Here is a 17,947-nt window from a genome sequence, read left to right on the forward strand (position 1 = left end):
GGTGAGCAGGCAGTGAGAGAACCTCTCTTTTATGAAAATGGCTCTCAAGTTCTCCACACCCACTCCTACCTGGATTCACACTGCATCTCAACATGCCCTGGAAGAGACACTGAAAGTGGACGCCAACACGGACTTTCTTGGTTGGGAAACTGCGATCCAGCTTGGGTCATGGCTTGCCCAGTTCACAGAGCCCAGGGCAGCTGAGTCTGCTCAGAGCCGGGGTACTGACTCCAGGTCTCTGCACTGAGCTTACAGGTTCTGGCCCCAAAGGGTGAAGTGTCCTGGGACAATGGAGACTTAAGTAGGTCGGTCCCAGAGTCCAGGTGTCTGGGTACCCATGAGTCCCAGGGCCTGGGTGTCTGGGTACCCATGAGTCCTAGGGCCCGGGTGTCTGGGGGGCAGCTGTGAGTCCCAGGGCCTGGGTGTCTGGGTGTCTGTGCTCATGAGCGAAGTACCCAGAACATGGGGTGTCATTTCATTGCCTTTCTGCTTTTTGTTTCAATTGTGTCTCTGTTTTTAGGTGAAGCTTCCAGGAATCCTAACTCTAGGGTCATCTTATAATCAGGGTCAGTTATAGAACTTGCCAGACCAGTGGAAAATGCAAACACAATTCTCCATGTTTAAAAAGCAACAACAACAAAAAACAAAACAAAACAAAAAAAAACGCTGACAGAGATCGTAAACTATAAATCTTTTTCTTCTAAAATATTTTGTTTCTTCTAAAATGTAATAGAGAGATAATAGTGACATGAAAGTAAGAGAAGAAACTTTTAAATTGCAAAATAATATTTTGAAGTTATTGTATGTAAGATAATGATATGTTATTAATATAATGTCTTGTTTGTCATAAATTTTTCTGACTACAGATTTGTTTATTAGATTGTCAAATGCGTATTTTCAGCAACTTCATTTTTCATCAATATAATTAAAAACAATGTCAGTTACTTGTGGTAAATACAAGATTGCAAATAACTTTTTGATAGTTTTTACTTTTGAGAATCATTTTATGCTGATGCATCAGTTCCTGGGGTTATTTACAACATTTATCTGCCATGAAAACATTGGGATACATTTATGATAAACTATTTCAAAATATAAATTTTAGTGCGTCTATAGCTGATCATCCTTGTGGAATGATTTTTCTAAAAAGATTTAACTCTTCATACAAATCACTTTTGTGTAATTTTAAAATTAATTCCAAGTATATACTTACATAATGGCAGTTTAACATTTTTTCTGACATTTCTTGTAACTTGTGGAGTTACACAAGAAATCAAAAGTGGCTTCATGTTTTGTGAATAATTCAAATGTTTGCTTTTGAATTCTAATTTTATATCTTTACTGTGGGAAAAAATTAATTTTAAAATTGTCTTGTTTATTAATAATTGGATCATCTGAAGCATCCTGTGAAAATAGTGTTCTTTTCCACCAGATGCAATGATTTTTAAACATGGTTTATATTTCTAAGCCTGTATTTGCTTCGCAATGTTGCAGCAGTTCTCAAGACTGAAGATTCCAAATTCTTTGATGAGTCCAGACAACTCTCTGATATACTTTATTGCAATGTCCTCATGTGCATTTTCATTTTGTAGCAATTGACTGACAAAGCTGACTGCTGAGTGCCATTCCTGTGCTAGACTTGAGCAGGAATCTTGCTACTTATGCAGATGGCTCCAGGGATGGGGATTCGTGTTGGCCTCCATGACAGGTCTCAGTGCTGACCCATGTGGACCCCTTCATCTCTCCCAGGGCTGTGACCACTGCCACCACTGCTTCCGCAGCTGCCACCTTCACAGCAGCCATCCTGCTGCCAGCCCAGCTGTGGGTCTCCAGGACCTCAGAAGCCTGGCTGCAAGGAGATGTGCACACACTCAGCATCTGCCCTGCAGCCTGCAGCAACCACAGACTGGAACCCACACAGTGCATGCTGCTACCCTGTGTATCTCCATCAGACCTCACTTCAGAAACTTCAAGTCAAAAATGAAACTATTGAGCACCTCCTGTCTGCCAGAGTTGGGACCTGGAATATCATGGGTCAGAGTCACAGGATCCCTACACCCTCAGAGCACATGGCCCAGCAGGAAGGCCTCCAGGGCTGTTGGGGCTGTGGGGCACAGCGGGGTGCCTAATCCTGCTGCCGGGGATGTCAGGGAGGAGACTGGAAAGCTCTTGAAACTTGGAAAAACATTTGCTGTTTTCATCTATAGAATATCTGCCCCTGGTATCAGAAGAGCCATTACTATTTGTTCTAGGGGCAAGTAAATGTGTCATTTTTCTGTTTCTTGATTTTTTTTTTATTTTCTAAAATATTTTAGCTTTATTACATGAATTAACTCCACTTTAGCTTCTTCTACACCCACGTTCACTTTATTACCATCTTGGGAACACTCAAAAGTGATAATGGACGCTGGGGCATTGAGACCAGTATCTGGGAAGTAAAATTAAAATGTAAGCATCTGATTCTGGGAAGTAAACGGAGATGATAATTCCATACTCTGTTAATTACCAAGTATTTGACCTTGAGCAAATGATCTTATGCTTACAGGCTGAAGTCTAGGAAAGAGCTTCCAAGCAGAGGTGGCTGGATACCAGGATTCAATGAAACCATTGAATATCCATATCCAACCATTGAATATCCATATCCAGCCATTGAATATCCATATCCAACCATTGAATATCCATATCCAGCCATTGAACATATCCAGCAGTTGCATATCCATATCCAGCAGTTGAATATCCATATCTAACTGTTGAATATCCATATCCAGTTGTTGAATATCCATATCCAGCCATTGAATATCCATATCCAGCCATTGAATATCCATATCCAACCACCAATTATGTATGTTCTGGGAACATCCACAGCAGCAGTGATAGTTGTTGAATTCTTGCCAGGCGTCATTCGTGAGAATTTCATGTTGACTTTGCAATAAGGCTGTGGGGTGGGTACTAATGTCTCCTTTATGCAGATGAGATCATTGACTCATACATTAATTAAGCAACTGGACCAAAATCAGGAGGCAGATTTGAGACCCAGCCCCACCCAGTTCTGTCTGACCCTACAATCTGGGCTTCCTCACACCACAAGATATTCCAATGCAAGGAGCAAGATGACTAGCCTATAAGGGTTTCGCCTAAATGGCTAAGTCACTGTGTGTGTTTGCTAGGACTGTCATAAGAAAACACCAGAGACTGGGTGACTTAGCAACAGGACTTTATTGTCTCACAGTTCTGGAGGCTGGACATCCAAGGTCAGGGTACTAGCAGGGTTAGTTTCCCAAGGCCTCTCTCCTTGCCTTGTAGATGGCTGCCCTGTCACTGTGTCTTCACCAGCTATTTTTCTGTACACATTCACCCCCCAGTGTCTCTCCCCATTTAAATAAAGATCCCAGTCATATTAGCTAGGGTTCTACCTTTATAGCCTCATTTTAACTTAATTACTCCTTTAAAAACCTTATCTCCAAATAGAGCCACATTCTGCTGTAGTGGGAATGGGGATTTCAACATATGACTTTTGAGGACCACCATTCAGCCCCTAATAGTCACCACCTTAGTGGGTAGAATGTTGGCCTCCAAAAAGACATGTCCATAAAATTATATCTGGAAACTGTGAATGTGACCTTGTTTGAAAAAGGGGTCTTTGAAGATGTAATAAGGTTAAGGATCTCAAGATGAGATCATCCTGGATTAGTCACGTGGGCCCTAAATCCAATGACAAGTGTCTTTATGAGACACAAAAAGGAGAAAAACAGAAAGGAGAGGAGAAGACTCGGAAAGAAGATGACTATGTGAAGATGGAGGCCAAGGCTGGGGAGATGCGGCTGTGAGCCAAGGACTGCAGGAGCTACCAGGAGCTGGAAGAGGCAGGAAGGACCCTTCCCTGGAGCCTCCGGAGGGAGCATGGCCAGGCCGATACCTTGACTTCACACTTCTGGCCTCCCAGACTGAGAGATAATAGATGTCTGTTATTCATAGCCACTCCATTTTTTGGCCGTTTATCACAGAAGCCACAAAACATGAAAAAGCCACCTTACCATGACTCACAAATGTCACATTCTGCAAGGAATCAGACTTGGGATGAGAGGCAGCACCCATTTAAGAAAGCTGATGTTGGAAAGCATGCCCATCTCAAGGAAGGCACAGCCCCTCCATGGGTCTAATGCTGTCTTGAGCATGACCCTCTTTTTAAACAGACCCAGCCCCCGCCTTGACCTTCACCTTCCAGCAAACGAAGGCAGGTGTTCTCTGGACACGTCTCTGAGAGTCAACCCCCATCTCCTTACCCGCAGATATCCATGCATCTGAGCTCTCACTTCCCTTGCAGGTAATTTTTCTGTCCCTTCCTTGATGGGGTTCATCTCTTGTTTTCCTAGAGATAAAATAGCTTGAGTTTCCTCTTCAGGATTTTGTATTCAGCTATTAAATAATTTTGCAGAAACCTTCTGCCACGCTGCCATGGAGTGACCAAGGTTGGGTTTAATACGATGGAACACTGTCTTTGAGCAGAGAGATTGGATTTGGCATCATTGCTGTGTCTGCCAGAGATTTTGAAAACAGATTTCTCTTTGGATCAAAGACCAAGTAGATGGTGGGTCATAAGAATTAAGTAGAAATGAGTGGCCAGTCCCCACGTAGAACTCTTCAAAGGGAAACTGCATCTAGTTCACCTGAGGCTAAAGGCACTTAGCTGGTGGGCTGCTAAAACCTGAGAACGGGGCTGCCTCTGGTACTAACAAAGTTTATACATTTAAATTGCTGTAAACCAAAGCCAGGTAAATACTGTGGAAACAACCTCTATTTTAGTGACCTTCACTGTAAATCCTTTTGCAAAGCAGATAATGACCTCTCTAATACAGTAGCCCCCATTTGTCTGCAGAAAACAAATTCCAAGACCCCCAGTAGATGCCTGAGACCACAGATGGTAAGGAACCCTATAGACACTATATTTTTTTTCTTGTATATACACACCTATGATATAGTTTAATTTATCTTATTGTACTGTTCTCGCCTATTTTGGGGCCGAAGTTAAGCACGGGTAACTGAAACTGCAGAAAGTGAAACCACAGATAAAAAGGGAGCAGAGGCCGGGCACAGTGGCTCACATCCATAATTCCAGCACTTCGGGAAGCCAAGGCGGGTGGATCACCTGAGGTCAGGAGTTCGATACCAGCGTGACCAACATGGCAAAATCCTGTCTCTACTAAAAATACAAAAATTAGCCAGGTGTGGTGGCACACGCCTGTAATCCCAGCTACTCAGGAGGCTGAGACAGGAGAATCGCTTGAACCCAGGAGGCAGAGGATGCAGTGAACTGAGATGGAGCCACTGCACTCCAGCCTGGTCAACAGAGCAAGACTCCATCTCAGAAAAAAAAAAAAAAAAAAGGGAGCAATATATCTCTACTTGCAAGATTAGGCTTTCATACTTGGGCTTGGATTTAAATGTGGAAGAAGGCTCTGAATGAGGTCTGCAGGGCAGGCAGTGTATGCTGAGGAACTGCCATCCTTCGCTGCGCTGCTCATTTGCGCTGCTCAGAATAACTGGGTATTCTCCCAGTAATACCGCCAGGAGAATCCTCAGTCAAAATCACAGCCTTTTTCTCCTCTCACCTTTACATTACAGAAAGTCTCTGCTTTCTCCATGTTCAACCCAGTTGCAGCTGAGCATCCATTTGGATTGAAAGTCAGCCTGGGTAATTATCCTCTAAACAGAATCTCGGGGTCACCTGGGGCCTGCCCACCCTCCCCTCTTCTTCCCAGGAAGGCTGCTCACCCTGGAAGATGGCCTCCCCGACACCACCTTCTGGCTTCGTTCCAGTGACTTCGGGCCCCACAGATGAAGCCCCTCCAGATCCTGGTTGCTTGGACTCTTCCGCCCCTCTCCTCCTCCACAATTGCCTTCGCTCCATCCAACCACAGGTGTACTTCTCCAGGTGCAAACATCAATTACAGCCGGACCTCCCCAGCACAACCTCCTGTCTCTCCAGCTTAGTCCCCAGCTGAGCCCTGCACCACCTCAGTTCTCACACCTGTCTCACCAATGCACACCTGGACTGAGGGGCCACCTGCCCACCTGCTCCTCACTAACTGGTCCCTTTCTGGCTTGAAATCCACCAAACTTCCTCCCAGTTGCTAGAAGCAAGTCACTGAGATGCAGGGGACCCTCAACTGATCAACCCTTTCTCCCTCTGTCCAACACACCTGGCCAAAGCCCAGTTCCAAGGGAGCCTGCCCTGGCTTATTGCTGCAAAACCCAAACTCGTTGCTCTCTCCTGTGCACACTTGCTCACTTCTAGAATATTCTTTCACCCCTTTTCCCTTTAGCTAATCTTCGTGTTCAAATTTTGGCTTAAGTATCACATTCTCAAAAACACCTTCAGTGATCACCCCCACACAAGTATGCATACACTAATGCATGCATACACACATACACACACACATGCATGTACATGTCCACTCATAGGCACACACATGCACGTATTCACATATATGTTATATATACAGACACACAGTCACACATACATGTGCATACAGGCATGCACACATATCTGGGGAAACCAGCCCTCCATGTCACACCTTCAGGGTGCTATTGTCTGTTTACTGTGGGGTTACCTGATTTCTTGCCCATGAACCTATAAAGTCCCTGGGAGAGCCTCCTTCTGCCCTGTCCCAGCTCTAGGCAGTGTGTGCTCAGCTCGTGTTCGGGAGGTGCACAAGCGGACCCCTGTGTGACAGCACTATCTTGGAAGTAGATGTTCCAGCCCCAGTCAAGCCATCAGATGATAACAGCCCCAGTAAACACATGAGTGCAACTCCCTGAGAGATTCCAGGTGAGAACTGCTCAGCCAAGCTCTTCCAGAATTTCTGGCTAGCAGAAGCCATGGAAAAGCAAATAATTATTGTTAGTTTAAGCTGACAGTTGTTGGTTGACTTGTTATATTTGATAACTGGAAGAGCATCTGTGGTTTCTCAACAAAGAAGGTACCTTAGAAGGAGCAAGTGGAAAATGGGAAGGAAACATCTGGAGAGGGAATAAGCATTATCCCAACATCCTCTGTGTTTTAGTTCCTCTGAATCTTGTGGGACTACCATTCAGGCTATTGAGAGCCAAAAGTGACCATCAAGACATTCTTACCACCACTGTCCTAAGTGCACTCCTCTAATCCGAACTTATGTCTTTTGATAGCCCCCTAAAGCTGCTGGTAGACAGTCTGGATTTTGTCTCCCGAAAGCCCTGCAATGTCTCAGAAGAGTATTGAATTAAATCCATGCAAAACCCACCCAAAGCTGAAAATGCAACTCATAGATGATTTCCCATCTGTAGTGGGCAGCTTCTGAGATGGCTCTCAGGAATCCATGGAATTCATTCTCCCACCTTTATGAGTTGGGCTGAAGCTATTAGCTGGATTCTACCCAGTAAAATACGCCAAAAGTGATAGGATATCACTTATGATATTAGGCTGCAAAAGGACTGCAGCTTCCATCTTGGGACTGTCTGTTGCTCTCATCTGCTTGCTCTGAGCTGCTGTGATCTGAGCCACTCTATGGAGAGGCCCATGTGGCAAGAAATGAGGGAGATTTAGCAAACAATTGATGAAGAATTGAGGTTCACAGTTCAGCTGCCCATGAAGAGCTCAATCCTGCCAGCAGCTACCTGTGAGTCTGACAGCACATTGTTTCCCATTCAAGCTTTCGGATGAAACAGCAGCCACAATAGGAGGCTTAGTTGCGACTTCATCAGGGATCACAAGCTGGAGGATTTAGCCAAGTGCACAGGAATTTCTGACTCACAGAGACTGAGATAACAAGGGCTTATTGTTTAAGCTGCTAAAGTGTGAGACAACGTGTTATTAGGCTTCGGAGAGCTAATATCTTCTTTATGTCATCCAATACAGCCCATCAGTGGTTCTGCAATGAAATGAAAGGTAATATGAAAATATTTTAAGAGTAAAATGGGAAACAGGGAATCGTAGTAATGCCCCATAATAAAAGGCCAAAAACATAGCAAGGCACTAACTACATAGGAATATTAACCCTCCACTATTACCAGCATCCTAGGGGGAGAATTAAATCCTGAAGATTAAATCTCCTTGCAAGTAAAAGTTCAAAGACATTAGCGCCCAAAGGGATCCGAGTCCCTTTGCTCATGTTAATAAACGATCAAAAATTCATCATCTCCAATGCCTTTTTCTGTTCATTCTTAACCAGATTGCTCCTTGAGGCCAGGTCAGAAGTGGGCTCTGTCCACCACTGGCTCAGTCCTGAGGCCACTTCTCATGCAGAAGTGGCACTGGCTCAGTACAGTGACTCCAAAGCTTAATGTTAAAGACTCCTGGGTGTTATGGGGCAGAGAGTAGAACACGACCCTGGCCTAAAACTCCTTGGGCTTGGAAAACAAGCCAAGCTCTGCTCCTTGAAGCAATGATCCCAGGCACAATGACCTTTCCAGAGCCCAAGACTTAGTGTTTCCAAAGTCTCTGGACTTGGAAGATCTGAGAAAAGGAAAACTTTTGGGCTTTGGGTAAACTCCTCTGGGCTTGGCTTTCAGGCTCTTTCAGTCAGTCAATGCCTGTGGCTCACGTGATGACCTGAGGTCACACACTTAGAGGAAGAAATCCCTGAGCAAGACGTCCATTCTGAGCACACCGTCTCTAACGCAAGGACACACGCCAGCCTGCAAAGCTCCTAAGCACCGCATCCTCTCTGCGCAGTCGGGCACTGAGCAGAATCTTTGCCACAGCATAGCAGCCATTCCCCCCCATCTCTCTGGCTATTTCCATCACCCCTTGCTGTGGACTTTCTAAGGCCAAAGGACCTGCCTTCCAAGGGCGCCTCGTCCTCACTCTATATTAAGCGAACTGGAGAACACGCTCTGGGCTTGGGGGAGTAGCCTGTGGATCTCCTCGAATCCAGGATAAGAATCTGCATGACCCCTGGCTCTGTGTGAAAAATGGAGCCTGGAGGGTCTGGCCCAGCGCCGTCCACCAGGCCTGCACCAAAATCACACCTGGATTCTCTGCGGGTTCTCACACACACCCCAAACCCAGCTGCTCGGCCCCTGAAAGGGACAAATGCCGTTGTTCTGCCTACTCGGGCTGAATAATCCTGAAAAAGTTCTTTCTCTACAATTAGATCCTTGCCCCACCTGCCTACCCAGGCTTCTGAAGCCCACCAGCACACGGCTGGGACCCCCCTCTGGCCCCATGAGCACCTGAGCCATGGCCACTACCTGTGAGGCTCTCCCTCCCCCACAGCCGGGCCCAGGGCTCTCTGCCAGGACCCTGTCTTCCTAAAAGTGAAACCTTGCATTCTATAGGCAGATGCCCACCTATGAGCCAGGCCAGCTCGGCCACTGTGACCTGATAAGGTAAAAACCCGAATGCTCAGGTCCTGGCCAACCAGGCATCACAAGACCCCTCCCTCCTGCCTTCCCCGTGCCAGAAGCCGTAGTAGTCAATGCTGTGTTATTTTTCTAGACATAATTTCCTAGGAATTAAATTCCAGGGCACTGGATTTTGGGGTGTCTGGGCTCACATCTGCAGATTTTCAGGTCTCCTGTCCCTTCGAAATGTAGCACATGGCCTGGCGGATGGAGAAGACACGTCCTCTGCTGCTGGTGCATCTGAGGGATGGGAAGAGAGGAGATGGCTGAGGGCAAGGGGGCACCTTCCTCACCTGGAGTCCGGATGGAGTGGACCAGCCTGGCCAGCAGCAGACGCTCTGCAGCAGGACACACAGGCAGAGCCGTCCCCCAGAGGAGCAGTGCCAGGCAAGCCCTGAGCTCAGCTCACCCGAGGAGGAGGGAAGCAGCGGAACTGCCAGGCGCCCTCCTCCGGAGTCCCCAGTTTCCCTGCACCTGCCTGCCCTGCAGGGAGACGCCATGGAGGGCGGGGCCCAGCTGCCCCACACTAAGGGGAACTGGAGTGGGAGGCGGCGTTCCCAGATCACAGCAAGGCGGGAAGGAAGATGCAAACCCCACTATGTGACCATCCAGGGACTCGCTACCGCTAATGACGTGTGTGCCTGAGCCTCTGAAATCTAACTTCCCTCCTCTCTTACACACACCACACACCATACATACCACACACTTCACACCACACATACACACCACACACACCACACACAAGCCACACACCACAAACACCACATGCACACATCACACATCACACACACAAACACAGACACCACACACCACACACACAACACATACAAACACACACACCACACACCACATGCATACACCACACACACCACATACACACCACACACAACCGCACACCACACACAACACACATATCACGCATCACACACACCACACACCACATATATACCACACACAACCACACACCACACACAGACACACACCATGCACCACATACACACCACACACGCACCATACACCACACACACAATATGCACCCCCCCACACACAATCACCACACACATCATACACCCCCACAAACACCATACACATACACACACCACACATGCCACACACACCATACACTATTCACCACACACCACACAAGATACCACATACACCACACACACACCACACATACCACATACATGCAAACACACACCACACACAAGCCACACACCACACACCACAAACACCACACATACACATCACACACCACACACAAACACACACACACCACACACACAACACATACAAACACACAAACCATACACACCACCCACCACACACAACACACATCACACACACCAAACACACCACATATATACCACACACAACCACACACAAACACACACTGCACACCACATACACACCACATACCACACACACACACCATACACCACACACACAGACCATACACCACACACACACCATGCACCACACACACACACACCATACACCACACACACGGACCATACACACACACACAACATGCACCATACACACACCACACATCATACACTCCCCACACACACACCATACACACACACACACCATACACACACACACTACACATGCCACACACACCATCCATCCACACACACTATTCACCACACACCACACATGCACACCAGACACACAGACACACACACCACACATCACATATACACCACACACACAAACACACCACACACAATACACCCCCCCACATACCACGCAGACACACACACATACACACCACCACCACACATGTGACATACACACACCACTCACTCCACCATACACACACACACACCACCACCTACAACCACTTTTATTGAGGTTAAAGAGTCCAGCATTTCCCACGGAGGAAGCACATCCTTTCCCCTCCACAGTCACACATTCTGCACGCGTGTTCCATGCTGCCATGTGGACGTCTGAGTGGAGGGACAGAGGCTCTTCCCGGCGGCGCTGCCACTCCAGCAGGAGAGGCTGACCCTGACCCTGAAACCCTCCCAGGCGCCTGGTACAAGCAGAGGCTGGGGTTGTCCTCATTGCTGTACCAAGGGTGCCAGGGAGGGAGGGTGGGCCGGCCTGTGCAACCTCGGAGCCAGGGACAGAGTCTGGTCCTTCCCTGTGACTCCTGTCTCCTTAACCATAGCCCAGTGTCCACCCACAGAGGGCCGAACAGCCACAGGGCCTCCAGGCCTGGCCGGAGCTTGGCGAACTCTACTACATCTGGAGAAGGGGCTGCGGCTTGCGGTGGCCTGGACTTAGCCCCTACCGGGCCGGGCGCCATGGACCCTGTCTGCCCCCCAACGCTGCCCTGAACCCACCACCTCCCACCTCCAATGACTCCTCCCCACACAGCTCACCCCGATCCGCCTCCCTGCAGCCTTGCTCTGCTTCCCCTTTTAGCCTCTCCCCCACCTCCAGCCATCCTTGCCACGCCCAGCCTCCCATGGGTGACAGGTGACGTGCGTGATGGATGGGAAGCAGTGCACACGCCACACCTTAGCTCTGCAGAGGATCCGGCTCCATCGCTTCCAGCGCCTCCACCTGCTCCTGCTGAAATCGCGGCTCCGGGCCTTTCCCATCTCTGTAGGGTAGACAAACCTGGGGCTGCTCTGCAAGGGCCCAGGAGCTCCGGCACAGAGCCTCGGGTGTGCTGCAAGGACAACAGCGTGAGAGGCTGCAGCAGACGGGACAGGTAGCACTGGGCACCTCCTTCCTGACACCACAGCTCCCTGGTCAAGGTTTGGCAGGGCGCTGATTCCCCCGTGCACTCCTGGATGCTCACACCCCTCTGGGAGGAGAGTGGAGGCTCCCAGGCCTCCCGGGTGGCCCTTCATGGGAGGGGCAGCAGGAAGCGTTCGTTGCATCAGAATCTCCAAGGGACCAGGGCTTGATGTTCCCAGAGGCAGGCACAGTGGAGGCTGAACAGAAGCCGGGTCTCGGCCTGGAAGAGACCGAGACAGCCAGGGGTGTCAGGAGATAAGAGTACAGTGGCGGTGGCAGCGCCCAGGGTCCAGGGGCAGGCACGGAAACGGGGTGCCACCACGAGCCGGCTCCTCCTCAACCCCGGGTCTCTCCCAGGATGCTGTCCCTCCCCATCTCCCATGTCTTTTCCATGGCTGGACCAAGCCCTTCACCCTTTCACGTTCACTTGGGGCCACCTCTCCCAGGGACCCTGGCCCGTCAGATGGTCCCATCTTTGCTGGGTGCCCGGGGATCGTGCTATCTCTGCACCGGTACCCGTGAACCCTTGGCTTGTCTGTCCCTCCCTCTGACACACGACCCCCAGGGGCCGGGACAGCAGACAGTCAGAGCTTGTTCTGTGCCTGTGGGTGGAATAAATCAACCCAGGTGTGGGTGACGCGTTCCTGGTGCCGCCTTAGGAGGCCGCGACTGGCTCCTCACAGGAAGGCACAGGCACAGGAGAAGCCAGTACAGGCCCCACCTCCCGGGGGCACGGGCTCCTTTCTCCCACCTGTGGGCTGACGCCGCCCGCCCGGCCTGTGGTCTCATCCGTGGCCTCCTGGGGAAATGGCAGCCCCTCTTAGAGCGGCAAAGGGATTAAATGTGTCTCCATCGGTCAGAGAAGGCAACTGAGTCTCAGGGGAGACCTCCTTCAAGGTTATCCACGATGTGGCCGAGTGGGTAAAAACTGCGCCCACCTACCCAGCGCTCTGCCCTCGCCTCCCGGGCCGGCACCAGCCCTTGCCAGTCCAGCTCTGAGCAGGCCCAGGGCTGAGCCGGGCTGGGATGGAATCCAAGGTCCCATCCTGCATGTGTCTCCTCGGCAGGGGGGGCTGTGTCCCCGGGACCCCGACCTCAGGCTCTGTTCTCTCCCTAGAAGTCACCTTCACCAAAGATGTCCCCAAAAGGTCATGGTTGCCCTTGGTAACTGATCACGCATGTGTCACCCATTCGTGTATTTAACCCTTTGCTGGAGGTTGCCAGATTTTCAGTGGTTGTGCCTTCTGGGGCCACAGTTCCTGACTGTTTGCTCATCATGGAGATGGAAGGCCGCTGAGCCCTCCCCGCAGGATGCAGGGATGTGGAGGCCCCCACCCTCGCCACCCTGTGCCTCTGTCAGCTGAAGGAAAGAGGAGACACAGTGTGGCTTTCTGTCCCTCGAGGGGAACAACCGAGGCTGCCTCCCAGGGTGGGGTGCTGGGCTGTGAGGGTCTCCCGGCTGCGCTGGTGTCCTTTTGGAGGGTCGTTCAGGGAGACTGAACATGTGGTTGGGAGTCCTAGCTCCAGGTCTCAGCTCCGCAGTGGAGCGCGGGCCTAGAGCAGGCCTTCCCTTTCTCCCCTGCAGCTGGAGGTTCCTGTAGGATCAGGGCGGCTGCCCACTCCTTCTCACCCTTGTGAGTCCCCTGCCCCTGCGCTGAGCTGCAGTGCCCAGGCAAAGGGCCTGCAGGTGTGTGGCTCCGAGGCAGGGACTGTGCAAGTGTCAGGACAGGCGCGTCCCTCCAGAAGCCTGCAGGCTGAGAGGAACCACATGGGCACTTAGCAGGAGGCTAACAGATGCCTGCGCCCCCAGATCTGGGCCCTCCATGCAGGAGGCCCCAGAACAGAATCAACCCCTCCACTCCCAGCTTCTGACACCTTGACATGTGTCTCCCTGGCAGGGTGCACACCTCAGCTGGGCCCTGTGGCAGGTGAACCCCTGGAGAGAAAGAAATGGGACTCATTCAACACAGACCCAGCCTTAGACCCAGGAAGCCTGTAGCGGTTGGGGAGGTACAAAAGCAGCCCCATAGGTCCCTGTGTCCCCACTGTGGGGTGGAGACGCGGCCAGTGGTGACTGGTTCCAAGGCTGGCCTGAAGGTCAACTGGGTAAGGCCTGATCCATACTTCCAAGTACCTGCTGGGGCAGCCAGAGCAAATTCCGTGGACCAGCTGGCTTCAGGAGCGGAAGTCACCATCTCATTGTCCTGGAGGCCAGAGGCTCAAGAGCCAGGTGCCTGCTGGGGCGGCTCCTCCTGGGCCTCTCTCCTTGGCCTGCAGACGCCACCTTCTCCCTGTCCTCACAGGCCCTTCTTCTTGGGTATCTGTGTCCTCTTCTTCTCTCCTTACAAGGACCTTTCCATATGGGATCAGGGCCCCTGTAATGGCCTCATGGAACCTTAATCATCTGTTTGAAGATTCTGTCTCCAATGACAGTCCCATGCTGAGGTCCTGAGGGTTAGGGCTTCAACATGTGAATGTGGAGGGCACAACTCACCTGTGACAGGTGGGAAGGGCAGCCTCCGAGGACTGAGGACATCTAAGAGGAAATGCCCAGGACAGCTGTCCTGTCCTCACTAGAGCTGAGAACAGCAGGTGAGGGGCTACAGGGCCCACCAGGGGTCTCCTGTGTGCATCCCCCCCAGGGAGGGCCGATGGTGAGGCAGCTCTTTACCGGTCCCCGGGCACATCCACCGTGGGGCAAGGTCAATCCCTGAATGGATTTCTTTTCTACAAGCCAACTCTTCACAAAGCTGGATTAAAAATTAGATCACCCGCCTAAGCCCAGAGCATTCAAAAACACCTCTCTGACCTGCTTGACTGTGGATGGGCAGGAAGGTGGCACCGTGGATGGGCAGGAAGGTGGCACCGTGGATGGGCAGGAAGGTAGCACCGTGGATGGGCAGGAAGGTAGCACCGTGGATGGGCAGGAAGGTAGCACCGTGGATGGGCAGGAAGGTGGCACCGTGGATGGGCAGGAAGGTGGCACCGTGGATGGGCAGGAAGGTGGCACCGTGGATGGGCAGGAAGGTGGCACCGTGGATGGGCAGGAAGGTGGCACCGTGGATGGGCAGGAAGGTGGCACTGTGGATGGGCAGGAAGGTGGCACTGTGGATGGGCAGGAAGGCGGCATTTTTGGATTTGGTTTTGTTTGTTCCTATTGACTCTGAGTTGTTGGTTGGGTGGGGGTGGGATGAGGGCTCAGGACCAGGAATGGCTTGGAGGAAAATCGGTTCCTTCCGTGGGGGCAGGGGGCTCCATGGGCCAAGGCTGTGGAGGCAGGGAGACCATTCACAGCAGGGCCCAGGGCAGCAGGCTCCAGCCTCTCAGAGTCTCAAAGTCTGTCAGTGGAACAGGATATCAGCTGGGTGGAAGGAGGGCCTGGATATCATCAGCTCTGGATAAAGATTCCTCCTCCTTCTCACTTTTCCCCAGCAGGAAAAGTGCTCGCTCTACCCACATGGTGACCCATCCCCAGGGCCTCTCTGCATGGCTGATAGGGGCTTCCACGGTCTCCACGGTCTCTCCGCGTGGCTGACGGGCTTCCACACAGCGTGGTCTCCACGGTCTCTCTGCGTGGCTGACGGGCTTCCACACAGCGTGGCAGTTCTGAGCCCGGCTTCTTCCACAGAAGCTGTTTCTCCAGGGTGAGTCCCAAGGGACACCCTGGAAAAGGCAATGCCAGGACCTTGAAGCCCCAGGGTGACACGTCTACCTCATCCTATTGGTAAAACAAGACTGAGGCTAGCAGGGTCCACAGGGAGCGGGGAAATTGGCTTCACCCCTCCCAAGGGAAACACCGGTGCCTCGGGCTCGGGGTGGGTGGGAGGAATCGATGGTGGTCCTCTTACAGGCGGTCCCTCCACGAGCTGCTTCCACCTTCTGTGTGGTCAGTGCGTATTAATTAGCATTAAATGTCACGGCAACTGAGCATGAAGTTACCTTTATCTCTCTTATGACAGAGGAGGAAATGGAGCTCACAGAAGCTTGGCATCCAGCCCAAGACCACTCACCTGTTAATAACCTCCCCATGACAGGAGCCCTCACCAGTCCGACCCCAAACTCCAGCTCGAGATCACTCACCTGTCAATAACCTGTCAATAACCTTGCCACGACAGGAGCCCTCACCAGTCCGACCCCAAAACTCCAGCCCGAGACCTCCCACCTGTCAATAACCTCGCCATGACAGGAGCCCTCACCAGTCCGACCCCAAACCCAAGCGTCTGTACAATCATATTTCCATTGAGGATACAGCAGTTGATCTGTTTTGAAGATTTTGACCCCTGGCATGGATTTCTGAGATAGGGTCTGAGAATCAGGTTGGAAGTCTCTGAATGAGCCTGCCATTTTGTAAAATGATGGGAAATTTCCAGTAGACATTCCTTCTGTGTATGTTGAGCTTGTGGATGGAACTGGGTGGCAGGCTGTGGTTGTAAGGACATGTGACCAGATTGGCTGAGGGTAGGAGGGTACAGTATTGATTGCAATTGTGAACATGTAGAATTTTCTGGGCGAAAGCGACTTGGAAGATGGTCTAATCCAACATCATCATCTTACAAGTGAGGAATGTGAAGTCTGAGTTTCCCAAACCCATCTGAAATGAGAACACACACAGACACACACACAGACACACACAGAGACATGCACGCACACGCACACACACACAGACCACGGACACACAAGATGCACACAGACATACACACATGCACACACACAGATACACAGATGCAATATAGACAGACACACACAGACACAGACACACACACAGACATGCACAGACACACACAGATACACATAGACATGTAAAAACACAAAGACATACATGCTCACACAGACATGACATACACACAGACACATACAGATGCACACAGACACAGACATGCAAAAACGCACAAACACACACAGACATAGACAGACACATGCACACACACAGACACATGGACACAGACACGAAAACACACAGACTCACAAAGACACACATGGACAGACATACATAGAGACATACAGACACACATTGACATACACAGACACACATATACACAGACACACACACAAAAAAGACACACCCACATACACAGATACACATGGACAGACACACACATGCATATAAAGACATAGACACACATGCACACATTATCCAGACACACATAGCCACATAGACACACAGACACACACATGCATACATGCAGACTCACAAGAGACACACACACATAGCCACACAGACACACACATGCATACGTGCAGACACACAGACACACATAGCCGCATAGACACACAGACACACACATACAGACAGACAGACACACACACAGGCACACATAGCCACATAGACACACAGACACACACATGCATACATACAGACACACACAGATACAAACACATACATACATAGCCCCTAGACATACACACATAGCCACACAGACGCACACATGCATACATGCAGACACACACACAAACACACATAGCTCCTAGACATACACACACAGCCACACAGACACACAGACGCACACATGCATACCTGCAGACACACACAGACACACACAGACACACACAGACACATACACACAGACACACACAGACACACACAGACACATACACACAGACACACACACAGACACACATAACCCCTAGACACGCACTCATATACACATATGCATACATACATACAGACAGACACACACACACACAGCTCTTGGGGCTGCTGTGTGTTGCCTCCTTCATTTCTGCAGGTCACACTGGACCTACCTGAGGGACCTCTGGGTCCCTGTCACCGGCCCTGCCACCACCCTTCCCTCAAGCCCACCCCAGGTCC

The 17,947-nt window shown here is 50.6% G+C and overlaps 1 long non-coding RNA gene across 1 annotated transcript; it reads right to left on the reverse strand.

Moving 5' to 3' along the window:
• Window positions 1–7,773: 7,773 nt before the first annotated feature.
• LOC139358967 (uncharacterized) lies at window positions 7,774–12,189 on the reverse strand. Its single transcript, XR_011614466.1, has 3 exons — window positions 11,913–12,189; window positions 9,534–9,621; window positions 7,774–7,907 (listed from the first exon to the last, which is right to left on the reverse strand). It is a non-coding gene; the product is annotated as an uncharacterized lncRNA (long non-coding RNA).
• Between the last annotated feature and the right edge of the window lie 5,758 nt (window positions 12,190–17,947).

Source organism: Macaca nemestrina, chromosome 15 (assembly GCF_043159975.1).
Source record: "Macaca nemestrina isolate mMacNem1 chromosome 15, mMacNem.hap1, whole genome shotgun sequence".
Lineage (NCBI taxonomy): Eukaryota > Metazoa > Chordata > Mammalia > Primates > Cercopithecidae > Macaca > Macaca nemestrina.